The 13,007-nt window shown below is 49.4% G+C and overlaps 1 protein-coding gene across 1 annotated transcript in view; it reads left to right on the top strand.

The window, feature by feature from the left end:
- The window catches only part of EXD1 (exonuclease 3'-5' domain containing 1), a gene marked incomplete at its 5' end in the record, with an annotated part of 442,032 nt that overhangs the window by 388,613 nt on the left and 40,412 nt on the right, over positions 1–13,007 (top strand). The window lies entirely within an intron of this gene.

Raw genomic sequence — 13,007 nt, 5'->3', positions numbered from 1 at the left:
ACAACAGGGTGACACCAATCCAGCCAGCCACCACAGTGTTCCTGCAAGCCAGCCACCCATAACAGGGTGATACCAAGCCAGCCACCACAGTGTTCCTGCAAGCCAGCCACCCATAACAGGGTGACACCAAGCCAGCCAGCCACCACAGTGTTCCTGCAAGCCAGCCACACATAACAGGGTGACACCAAGCCAGACAGCCACCCACCACAATGTTCCAGCAAGCCAGCCACCCACCACAGTGTTCCAGCAAGCACGCCACCCACCACAGTGTTACAGCAAGCCAGCTACCCACAACAGGGTGACACCAATCCAGCCAGCCACCACAGTGTTCCTGCAAGGCAGCCAGCCATCCATCACAGTGTTCCTGCAAGCCAGCCACCCATAACAGGGTTGACACCAAGCCAGCCTGCCACCACAGTGTTCCTGCAAGCCAGCCACCCATAACAGGGTGACACCAAGCCAGCCACCACAGTGTTCCTGCAAGCCAGCCACCCATAACAGGATGACACCAAGCCAGACAGCCAGCCACACATAACAGGGTGACACCAAGCCAGACAGCCACCACAGTGTTCCTGCAAGCCAGCCACCCATAACAGGGTGACACCAAGCCAGCCATCACAGTGTTCCTGCAAGCCAGCCACCCATAACGGGGTTACACCAAGCCAGCCACCCAGACACCACAGACTGTTCCTGAAAGCCAGACACCCATAACAGGGTGACACCAAGCCAGCCAGCCAGCCACCACGGTGTTCCTGCAAGCCAGCCACTCATAACAGGGTGACACTAAGCCAGCCACCACCGTGTTCCTGCAAGCCAGCCACCCATAACAGAGTGACACCGAGCCAGCCACCCACCACAGTGTTCCTGCAAGCCAGCCACCCATAACAGGGTGACACCAAGCCAGCCAACCAGCCACCACAGACTGTTCCTGAAAGCCAGCCACCCATAACAGGGTGACACCAAGCAAGCCAGCCACCACAGCGTTCCTGCAAGCCAGCCACCCATAACAGGGTGATACCAAGCCAGCCAACCAGCCACCACAGACTGTTCCTGAAAGCCAGCCACCAATAACAAAGTGACACCAGTCACCAAGCCAGCCAGCCACCCATAACAGGGTGACACCAAGCCAGTAATCACAGACTGTTCCTGAATGCCAGCCACCAATAACAGGGTGACACCAGTCACCAAGCCAGCCAGCCACCCATAACAGGGTGACACCAAGCCAGCCACCACAGTGTTCCTGCAAGGCAGCCACCCAGAACAGGGTGACGCCAGCCGGCCACCACAGTGTTCCGACAAGCAAGCCACCCACAACAGGGTGACACCAAGCCAGCCACACTGCCAGGCGTCAGCCACCAACCCACACTGCCAGGCGTCAGCCACCAACCCACAACAGGGTGCCAGCAAGCAAACCACACTGCTAGGTGTCAGCCACCAACCCACACTGCCAGGCGTCAGCCACCAACCCACACTGCCAGGCGTCAGCCACCAACCCACACTGCCAGGCGTCAGCCACCAACTTCAGCAAGCCATTTCTTTAATCTTTTCTGTCTTTCAAGTTGAAATTGAGATGGATGAGGAGAGAAAGAGTAAAAGTGTGGTCTGGGACTATTTCTCCTCTTAACCTTCTACAAGAAAAGCAGTAGTGTCCAACACATGTACAAACAACATAAGCATGGGATCAGTAACTGCAAAAAAACAAAAATATGTCAAATCTTTTGGGCCCATCTAAGAGTTCATCATATTGAATTGTATCATTTAGCAGAGAAAAAACATAATGAATATCAATGTGATTTTGATTCAATACCTCCTCCACTATCCCAGGCAACAATAACAGATATGTTTTGTGAAAAAAAAAAACAGATGTCACTGTCTAGATTCAGATGGAAGATCCCAACTGCTGGACAGAGTAATCACAGAGATGATTGTCACTGATAACCAGCCATTTACAATGGTGTCTGACTCAGGATTTCAGCGGTTGATGTCCATACTTGAGCCAAGCTACACACTGAAAAGTGAGAAGTATTATCGAACCGAAATGCTGTCAAAGCTATACCAAAAGGTCGTTGACAAAGTAAAAGCTATGCTGCAACCAGAGAATGCTGGCAACTCACTCTCATTCACGACAGACTGCCGGTCACAAACAGAGTCCGAGTCACTAATCATTCTTACATGCCACTTCATTGACAGCGGATGGACGAAAAGGCAATTGGTGTTGAATACAAAAGTGATGCAAGGATCCCACACTGAGAACAGTAAAGAAATGTTTCTAGGCATGCTTGAAGAATGGGAATCAACAAAGACCGAGTGATGCTTGCGCAACTTTGAGACATTGGAGCAAACATGCGTAAATGAATGAGGCTTGCTGATATGTCAGACCTCTGTGTCATGGCACACAACACCCTCCAACTTTCAAATGATGGTCTATAAAGCCAAAGAGCTTTGATAGATATATGTTTTGAGAAGCATGAAGAGATTAAAAATGTGCTTGCAAGTCTTTTGAATCCTCGATACAAGAACCATGCTTTCTCTTCTGATGATGTATTGGCTAAGGCGAAACAATGGCTGACAGAAGATATTCAACAGGAGGTGAAGGAGGTTCCTGGCAAAAAGCCAAGTCCAGAACACTATTTTTATGAAGAGCAGCATGCTGCAAAAACAGACAAATGTCCAAAAATACATCAACGAACAGAAGTGAATCTTCTTCATCGTGGTCGAATTTATCAGGACATTTTAAGTGTTTTATTCGAGCCTCATGCGGAGGATTCAATTTCTTCTGAATCTGCAACTATGAGCCTGGATGATGAACTTAATCAGTATTTGAAAGAAGCCGTAATTGACAGAAGAAGTCATCCTCTTCAGTGGTGGAGAGAAAATGAGGCACGCTACAAAAGACTTGCTTCCCATGCTAGAAGATACCTCTCTCTCTCTGCTCCTCTGTCCTCCACTCCTCCTGAGCATGTTTATGAAGTGGCAGCATTGTATGAACAAAACAGAAGACCTTTAACTACTTGCCGACCGCCGCAAGTACATATACTGCGGCGGTCAGCCCCTCCTGGGCAAAGTGACGTATCAGTATGTCACTCGCCTGCGAGCCAATAGGGGGCAAACGCACGCCTCCAGAGGCGCACTCCCACCCCCTGCTCGTTCACTGCCATCACGCGCGAGTGACCGGCGGCTCTGGAGAGGGAGAAAGGCAGGCAGCTGATGTAAACACAGTCACCTGTCATTCTCCCTGGTGTAACTGCAGAGATCATACGATCCTGCTATGTAGGATCGTATGTCTCTGTGGTTACATCAAAAGCCACTCCCCTTGACAGAAGCACGCCCCTAGGGACACACTTAACCCCTTGATCAATAATAAAGTAAAACCCCTTCCCTGCCAGTGTCATTTTTACAGTAACAGTGCATATGTATAGCACTGATTACTGTAGTAATGTCACTGGTACCCCCAAAAGTGTCAAAAATGTCAGTCAAGGGTCTGATCTGTCCGCCGCAAAGTCGCAGTCCCGCAAAAAAATTGCAGATCGCCGCCATTACTAGTTAAAAAAAAAAACAATAAAAATGACATAAACCTTTCCCGTAGTTAGTAAACGCAATAACTTTTGCGCAAACCAATCAAAATACACTTATTGCGATTTTTTTTTTCACCAAAAATATGTAGCATAAAACAAATTGGCCTAAAATGTTAAAAAATTTTGATTTTTATATTTTTTTGGGGGGGGGGGGGGGATTTCATATAAAAAAAAAATTGAAAAATTCTGTTATTTTTTTCAAAATTGTCGCTCTTTTTTTGTTAATAGCGCAAAAAGTAAAAATCGCACAGGTGATCAAATACCACCAAAAGAAATCTCTGTTTGTGGGGAAAAAAGGACGTCAATTTCATTTGTGTACAGTGTCGTACGACTGCGCAATTGTCCGTTAAATCCACCCAGTGCGCGAATCGCAAAATAAGCCCTGGCCCCTCCGGGGCTTAAGTGGTTAACAGGTGACCATGAACATGCTGAAATGTTCTGCTTTCTGCATTATAATATTGTTCTACTTAACTGGAAGTATTGAAAAGAGTAGTGTCAACTCCACTCCAATCCACTGTCCAGCTTTTTTTTCTAGCAGTTTTGCACTGACTGCTGTAGTTGCAGTGAGTGCCCTACTGCAGAGGTAGTCCGCTGAGTGACTCCAATCCAATCCACTGTCTAGCTGTTGCCTAGTTTTTTTCCTAGCAGTTTTGCACTGACTGTAGTAGTTGCAGTGAGTGCCCTACTGCAGAGGTAGTCCACTGACTCCAATCCAATCCACTGTCTAGCTGTTGCCTTGATTTTTTTTCTAGCAGTATGGCACTGACTTCAGTATTTGCAGTAAGTGCCATACTGCAGACAGAGGTAGTCCTCCACTGACTCCAGTCCAAATCACTGTAACCTGTAGCGATTGCCTTGCTCTTTTTCTAGCAGTTTTGCACTGACTGCAGTAGTTGCAGACAGTGCCTTACTGCAGAGGTAGTCCTCCGCTGACAACAGTACAATCCACTGTATGTGTATTTATTGTGTAGCTGTTGTTGCCTAGCTTTTTTTCTAGCAGTTTTGCACTGACTGCACTGCAGTAACCTATTGCAGTGAGTGAGTCCACTACTGCAGCACTTTATTGTGCATTAATGCACAATCATATCATGTGAAATGCAAAGCAAATGTCCCTGCTATTGAAGTTTTCCTATCATTTTTTATGCAGTTAACCACTTTAGGACAGGAGGATTTTCCTGCTTTACGTCCAGACCACTTTATGTAACTCGGCACTGCGTGACTTTAACTAACAATTGTGCGGTCATGCAATGTGGTACACAAACAAAATTTACGTTCTTTTTTTTTTCCACAAACAGAGCTTTCTTTTGGTGGTATTTGATCACCTCTGCGCTTTTTATTTTTTGCGATATTAAAAAAAAAAGAGCGGAAATTTTGAGAAAAATTACATTTTAAACTTTGTCTTTTAAAAAATAACCAATATACTCAATTTATGTCATATATTTTGGCCAAAATGTATTTAGCTACATGTTTTTGACAAAAAAAATCTCAGTGAGCGTATTTTTATTGGTTTGCGCAAAAGTTATAGCATCTACAAACTATGGTGTAAATACTGGAACTTACACAGCTTTAATTTCTGACTGCATGTCTCATTTCATGAAGTGCTAAAATGGCAGGGCAGTACAACCCCCCCCCCCCCCCCCCAAATTACCACTTCCTCTTACGTCCTCCGACAGTCGCCGCCACTTCATATTCGTCACTATGGGGTTAATGACCTTTGCTCCGTAGGAGTAGCTAGGCAACAGAATATGTCAATATTAAAGCTTTTAACATATCCCACCCCCAGGTGGTGGTCCCCTCAGTCAATACCCTCCTACTTCCTGTATCCATACCTCAGTTTCAATGTCTAGCTTGTCAGGAGTAGCTGGATGTCTCTATGCTGGGGCATTTTGTCTCAGCCTTTCTCTTCTTTTTTGATTATATTTGAGTTTTTTTCTCTCTCTTTGCTTAGCTGTTACTTTTGTCAGCATTAGTTAGTTCTTCTGATGAAGAGGATCGTGCGGGCTGGGTCTCGGGCTGATTCCCCTGCTCGCAGGTTGTGGGTCAGTGGCTTCCCAGCCTGCCATCGAGCGTTCAGTCAGGTACTTTTCCTGGCACTCTGAACGACCCATCCCTGTTCGATGCAGGGATGCTATGGTGAGGTGGCTACCTCACTGGACGCCATGCGGTTTCGCACCGCAATTCTCCTGCGTCCTGACTGCGACTCTCCCTGTCCCATGTGCAGTGGCTTGTTCGCTTGTGCGGGTTCCCCACACCATTTAGAAGGTAAGTGTATCTGTGTGGGGACCTGTCTGTTTGGGGGGTGTCAGTCTGGGACTGTGAAACCCTGCCTCTGTTCACACTATTTGGTCTCCCTGTCTGCTTGGCTGCATTCTGTGGGCTGCAAGGAGGGGGGCTATGCTGCACTGTTCTGTGTCAGATTATGTGCTGTGTTTTACTATGTGACAGGCTGTGTGCTGCGGGGCATGATTGTATCGTGTTATGCACATTTGCAGCGACCGCTGTGGCGGTCCGCCATTATTTTACTTTACTGCATGTGTTTTTGGCGGTTTCACTGTGTGTGGAGGAGCGGCGTTTCGGCGCCAAACGCCGCCATTTTGGCGACGCTCGCTCCGGCCGCATGTTAGCACTGCGGGCGGCCATTTTTTTGTAGCCTTCCATAGGCTTTAATAGAGCGCCCTGCGTGACATCACTTCCTCTTCCCTGGGCACACCGATCGAGGCAGCAGCAGCAGCAGCGGTCTCTCCAGGTTTTTACCTCTCTATCCCTGTATCCCTGCCTGAGTTGTACTTTTTCCCTGTGGGGGTCGGCTTGTGCTGGTGTGTGTGTGTGTGGTGGGCTGCGCTCGCCGCGCTTTTTAAAGGGACAGTTAACCCTTTATTCTTCCACATACTTGGGGGCATGGATTCTCAGGAAAGCAAATTCCCTGCCACCTTGGTGGGAGGCCAAGGGACTGCTGTGTCCCCCCCAGGGGGTGATTTGGCTACGGTTGTGGCTAACCTTGCTGCTCAGGTGCAAATGCTTGTGGCTGCTCAATCCACTAAAAGGCCCAGAGTTTCAATTTCCTCTGATTCAGAGGGTGAGGGTGATGGGGCTGCCATGGCTGGGGTCTCCTTATCGGGGTCCCGTTCCTCCCTGGATCTTGTGGGGTCTGAAGGGGAGGCAGAGTTTGAAGGGGTTGATAATTCTCCCCCTGGCTCGTCTGAAGAGCTTGCACTCATGGATGAATTGGTTGCTTCTATCAAACAGACACTGCGCTTAAAGGATGAACCATTCCTCCTGCTGCCCTAGCCGCTTATGGGACGCAGAAAAGACACAAGACATCGCAAGTTTTTCCCTGCACTGATGATTTTCAGCGCGCTGTTAAGGAACATTGGCGCAATGTACGCAAGCCTTTTGCGGTGCCGAGTAGGTTCAAGCTGCGTTATCCTTTCACGCCCGCTACTGATGAGCGTTGGTGTGTGCCACCTCCGGTGGATCACGTGATAGCGGTTTTGAATAAGGCCACTGCGGTTCCTGCTGAGGATACCCCGGTGTTCCGGGATGCCACGGACAGGAGGCTGGAGTCTCTTGCTCGTCATACTTATTCTATTACTGGCTCTATGCTAAAAGCTCTGTTTGCTTCACTTATGGCAGCCCAGGCTGTCGCGAGTTGGATGCAGGTGCTTAGACGCGTCCTGGTGGCTGATTCTGCCCCACCGGCGATGTAGGCCATGGTGGATCAAATCCATCAGGGTGTCATGTATTTGTGTGATGCGGACTTGGATATAGTACCGGTGGCTGCATGTGTGCACAGTGTGGCGGTGTTGTCTCGCCGCCTGGTTTGGTTGAAGTGTTGGTCTGTGGACCAATCTTCGCGCAAGACCTTATCCAATCTGCCCTATGATGGATCTCGCCTTTTTGGCGAGTCCTTGGATACACTGATAAAGGGGATCACGGGTGGTAAGAGCACGCTCTTGCCCCAATCCCACAAGGCTAAGGGCGCTCAAGGTAAGAAGCATGCCTCTTTTCGGCCCTCTCATGGGTCCTTTCGTGCCTTTCGGTCGCACTATAAGGGCAAGCCATTCAAAGGTCAAGGCTCCCAAAAGAAGCCATGGACAGGTAAGCAGAAGTTCGGCCAGTCCGGATCCGCTGCCCATAACAATGCGGCCTGAAGGGGCGCCCTCACCCAGTTCTGGGGTGGGGGGACGCTTGCTCGGTTTTCTTCAACCTTGGCTGGCCCGTGTTCGGGACAGGTGGGTTCAGGAAATCGTTCGGTCTGGCTACAAGATCGAGTTTCTCTCTCGGCCGGAGAGCAGATTTTTTCCCTCAAATCTTCAACTGTCTCCGGAGCGTTTGCGGGATCTGCACCTAGCGGTGCGGGACCTGCGGGCTCAGGGAGTGGTGGTTCCGGTGCCTAATCGGGACAGATTTCGGGGGTTCTATTCCAATCTGTTCACCGTGCCCAGGAAGGAGGGCAAGGTACGTCCAATTCTGGACTTGAAAGCTCTGAACCGCTTTGTGCGGGTTCGCAAGTTCCGCATGGAATCCCTGCGGTCGGTGGTGGCTGCCCTGGTTCCGGGGGAATTCATGGCCTCCATCGACTTGAAGGATGCGTACCTTCACATCCCGATTTTCGAGGGTCACCAGAGGTATCTTCGATTCGCCATTGCGCAGGATCACTACAAATTCGTGGCGTTACCTTTTGGTCTCACTTCGGCTCCACGGGTATTCACCAAGGTGCTTGCACCGGTTCTGGCTTTGTTGAGAGCCCAGGGTATCTCTGTCCTGGGGTATCTGGACGACATTCTGGTTCGGTCTGCGACCAGCCAGGGTCTGGTGAAGGACCTGTCCGTCACGACGCAGACTCTTCAGGAGTTTGGTTGGACGATAAATTTTCCAAAATCGACGCTGTGTCCGTCGGTTCGTCTTCCCTACCTGGGAATGATCCTGGACTCGGTCCAGGCGAAGGTCTTCCTACCGGACGACAAACTCAGGACTCTTCAGGAGGAAGTCAGGTCCCTCCGGGACGTTCCGTGCTCGTCCCTCCGGACGTGCATGCGGAGCCTGGGATTGATGGTCTCGGCCTTCGAGGCGATTCCCTTCGCCCAGTTTCACACGCGGGGTCTCCAAGCGGAGATCCTGTCCAGGTGGGACGGGCGACCGCGATCTCTGGAACTCCAGATCTCATTGAGTCATCGCACCAGAAGGGATCTTCTGTGGTGGCTCCAGTCCCCGACGGTGTCGGGGGGCAAGTCTTTTCGTCCTCTCACATGGACGGTGATCACCACGGATGCCAGCCTGTCGGGCTGGGATGGTGTTCTGGGCGTTCTGTCCGCCCAGGGAACGTGGTCGGAGGAGGAATCCTCCCTCCCGATCAACATTCTGGAATTGCGAGCGATAAATCTCTGCCTTCGACGTTGGACGGACAGGCTGCGGGGCCGTCCGGTTCGGGTGCAGACGGACAATGCCACAGCGGTGGCCTACATCAACCACCAAGGGGGCACCAGGAGTGCCCGAGCGGCTCGGGAGGTGGCCGACATTCTGTCTTGGGCCGAGACGCATGTCCCGGGCAATAACAGCGGTTCACATTCTGGGGGTGGAGAACTGGCAGGCGGATTATCTGAGTCGCCAGACCCTTGACCAGGGGGAATGGTCCCTTCACCCGGATGTCTTCCAGATGTTGTGCGCGAAGTGGGGTCTTCCGGAGGTGGACCTGTTCGCGTCTCGTCTGAACAACAAGGTGGGAAGGTTCGTGGCAAGGATGCGCGATCCTCGGGCAGACGCGTCAGACGCGTTGGTAGCTCCGTGGCATCAGTAACGACTGATGTACGCATTTCCACCAATTCAACTGCTGTCCAGGTTCAACTCGGAACCGCACGCGGTGATTCTTGTGGCACCGGACTGGCCTCGCCGGTCCTGGTACGCGGACCTCGTAAATCTGGCGATCGACGCGCCGTGGCGTCTGCCTCTTCGAGAGGATCTCCTGTCTCAAGGACCGATATTCCATCCTGCTTTACAGTCGCTGGCTTTGACGGCCTGGCTGTTGAAACCGAGGTCCTGAAGGATAGGGGTGTCTCCCCTGAGGTCATTCACACTTTGATCAACGCGAGGAAGTCTTCCTCGGGGAAGGTCTATTACCGTACTTGGAAGGCCTATTTTGCCTGGTGTGAGTCCAGGGGATATTCACCTCGCACGTACTCGGTGTCTAGGGTGTTGTCCTTCCTTCATACGGGTGTTGACCAGCGTTTGGCGCTGGCTACGATCAAGGGTCAGGTATCTGCATTGGCCGTTCTTTTTCAACGTCCTGTGGCGTCGAACTCCTTGGTTAGCACTTTTGTTCAAGGGGTGCGACATCTGGTCCCTCCTAGGAGGGAACCTCTGCCTCCTTGGGACTTGAATCTTGTTCTGTCCATGTTACAACATGCTCCTTTTGAACAGATCAGGAGGATCTCGTTGCCTATGTTGTCCAAAAAGGTCGCCTTTTTGGTGGCGATCACTTCGGCTCGCAGGGTGTCGGAGCTGGCAGCCTTGTCCTGCAGGTCTCCGTATCTGGTCGTTCACTTGGATAAGGTGGTCTTGCGACCTAACCCTTCTTTTCTTCCGAAGAGGATTTCGGAATTTCACCTCAATGAGGACATTGTCTTGCCTTAGCTCTGCGCGAAGCCCAAACATCCGAAGGAGGTGGATTTGCACTCCCTGGATGTTGTTCGGGCGATCAGGGTTTACCTGAAATCGACTGAATCTTTTCGCAAGTCAGATTCCTTATTTGTTCTTCCAGAGGGTCCTCGGAAGGGCATGGCGGCATCGGCTTCTACCATCGCCAAATGGATCAGACAGACCATTGAACAGGCTTATGCTTTGAAGGGAAAAGTTCCTCCTATGCCTGTGAAGGCGCACTCTACCAGATCTCTGAGTACGTCTTGGGCCTGTCATCATCGGGCTTCTGTGGCCCAGGTGTGTAAGGCGGCGACTTGGTCGTCCGTTCACACCTTCTCGAAGTTCTACAAGGTGGATGTTCAGGCATCGGCAGATGCTTCCTTTGGCCGCAAGGTTCTTAGTGCGGCAGTTCTTTAGGGTCCCTTGTTTTGGGTCCTTGGCTGTTTGGGATATGTTTTTATCCCTAGGTTATTTGTTTTTTCCTGGGTTGTTGCTCCTGTTGAGCAAGTTTTTTTCATGCTACCCAGCTGGTTTCCTTCCTTTGGTAAGGTTCCTTTCTCTGATGTGGAGACGGCGTTGCCTTAGGCGCGGCTGCGTTTCCCACCCCTCATGTTTGCACTGCTTTGGGACGTCCCCATAGTGACGAATATGAAGTGGCGGCGACTGTCGGAGGACGTAAGAGAAAACGTAATTTTTGTAAAATCTTACCTGTAAAATTCCTTTCTCTGAGTCCTCCGACAGTCGCCGCCCCCGCCCCTCTTTTGGGGTTTGGTTGTATACTCTACTGCTATTCCACTGAAACTGAGGTATGGATACAGGAAGTAGGAGGGTATTGACTGAGGGGACCACCCTCTGGGGGTGGGATATGTTAAAAGCTTTAATATTGACATATTCTGTTGCCTAGCTAGGACTGTCGGAGGACTCAGAGAAAGGAATTTTACAGGTAAGATTTTACAAAAATTCAGTTTTTTGGAAAGTAGGCATCCTAAGGAATGTCCTGAGAGGCATGTTGAGCTCATTGAATATGTAATTTTTCTGTCACAGGTGTTTGAAAAATGACTAAAAAGTTTTCATTGAAATTATATATTGCTCACACATGCCATGAGCATATGTGTAATTACACCCCAAAATATATTCTGCTGCTTCTACTGAGTACAGGGATACCACATATGTGAGACTTTTTGGGAGCCGAGCTGTGTACGGGACCCCGAAAACCAATCCCCACCATCAGAATTTCAAAGGGCGTACATTTTTCATTGCATTTTCTCACTACCTATAACGGTTTAGGAGGCCCTGAAATGTCAAGATACCACAAACCCCCCCCCCAATGACCCCATTTTGGAAAGTAGACACCCCAAGCTGTTTGCTGAGAGGCATGGTGAGTCCATGGAATATTTTATATTTTGCCACAAGTTTTGGGAAAATCACAATTTTTTTTTTATTTTTTTTTAACACAAAGTTGTCACTAAAAGATACATTTCTCACACATGACATGGGTATATGTGGAATGACACCCCAAAATACATTCTGCCGCTTCTCCTGAGTATGGGGATACCCCATGTGTGAGACTTTTTGGGAGCCCAGCTGTGTACGGGACCCCCAAAATCAATCACCATCTTCAGGTTTTCTAATGGCGTAAATTTTTGATTTTACTCCTCACTACCCATCACAGTTTCGAAGGCCCTGAAATTTCAAGATGGCACAAAACCCCCCCAAATGACCCCATTTTGCAAAGTAGACACCCCATGCTATTTGCTGAGAGGCATGGTGAGTCCATGGAATATTTTATGTTTTGGGAAAATTACATTTTTTTTTTTTAAACACAAATTTGTCACTAAAAGATAGATTGCTCACACATTCCATGGGTATATGTGGAATGACACCGCATAATACATTCTGCTGCTTCTCCTGAGTACAGGTATAACACATGTGTGAGACTTTTTGGGAGCCTAGCTGTGTACGGGACCCCGAAAATCAATCACCACATTCAGGTTTTCTAATGGCGTAAATTGTGCATTTCACCTCCGCACTACCTATCACAGTTTCGGAGGCCCTAAAATTTCAAGATAGCACAAGCCCCCCCCCCCCCCCAATGACCCCATTTTGGAAACTAGACACCCAAGCTATTTGCTGAGAGGCATGGCGAGTCCATGGAATATTTTATATTTTGCCACAAGTTCCGGGAAATATATTATTATTTTTTTTTGTTTGTTTTTTTACACAAAGTTGTCACTAAATTATATATTTCTCACACATGCCATGGGTATATGTGAAATGACAGCCCAAAATACATTCTGCTGCTTCTCCTGAGTACAGGGATACCCCATGTGTGGGACTTTTTTGCAGTCTAGCCGGGTACAGGACCCCGAAAATCAATCACCACTTTTAGGCTTTCCAAGGGCGTAAATTGTTGATTTCACCCCTGAGTATCCAATCACAGTTTCGGAGGCCATGAAATGCCAAGACAGCACAACCCCCCCGCCCCAAATGACCCCTTTTCAGGAAGTAGACACCCTAAGCCATTTGCAGAGAGGCATGTTGAGTGTTTTGCAGATCTCACTTTTTGTCACAAAGTTTTGGAAATTGGAAAGAGAGGTAAAAAAATGCATTTCTCTTACGTCCTCCGACAGTCGCCGCCCACTCATACAGTCTTCACCAATGGGTATTGACTTCCCCTCCGCAGGAGTAGCTAGGCATAAGACTTGTTAAAAACAAAAGCATTTAACATAGACACACCCATGGGGGCTGTCCCACTGGTCAATACCCCCCTGCAGCAACCATCCCAACTCAGTTTGT

This window comes from Pelophylax lessonae (assembly GCF_965119305.1).
Source record: "Pelophylax lessonae genome assembly, chromosome: 13".
Taxonomy (NCBI): Eukaryota; Metazoa; Chordata; class Amphibia; order Anura; family Ranidae; genus Pelophylax; species Pelophylax lessonae.
This window is presented reverse-complemented; position numbering and strand designations above follow the sequence as displayed.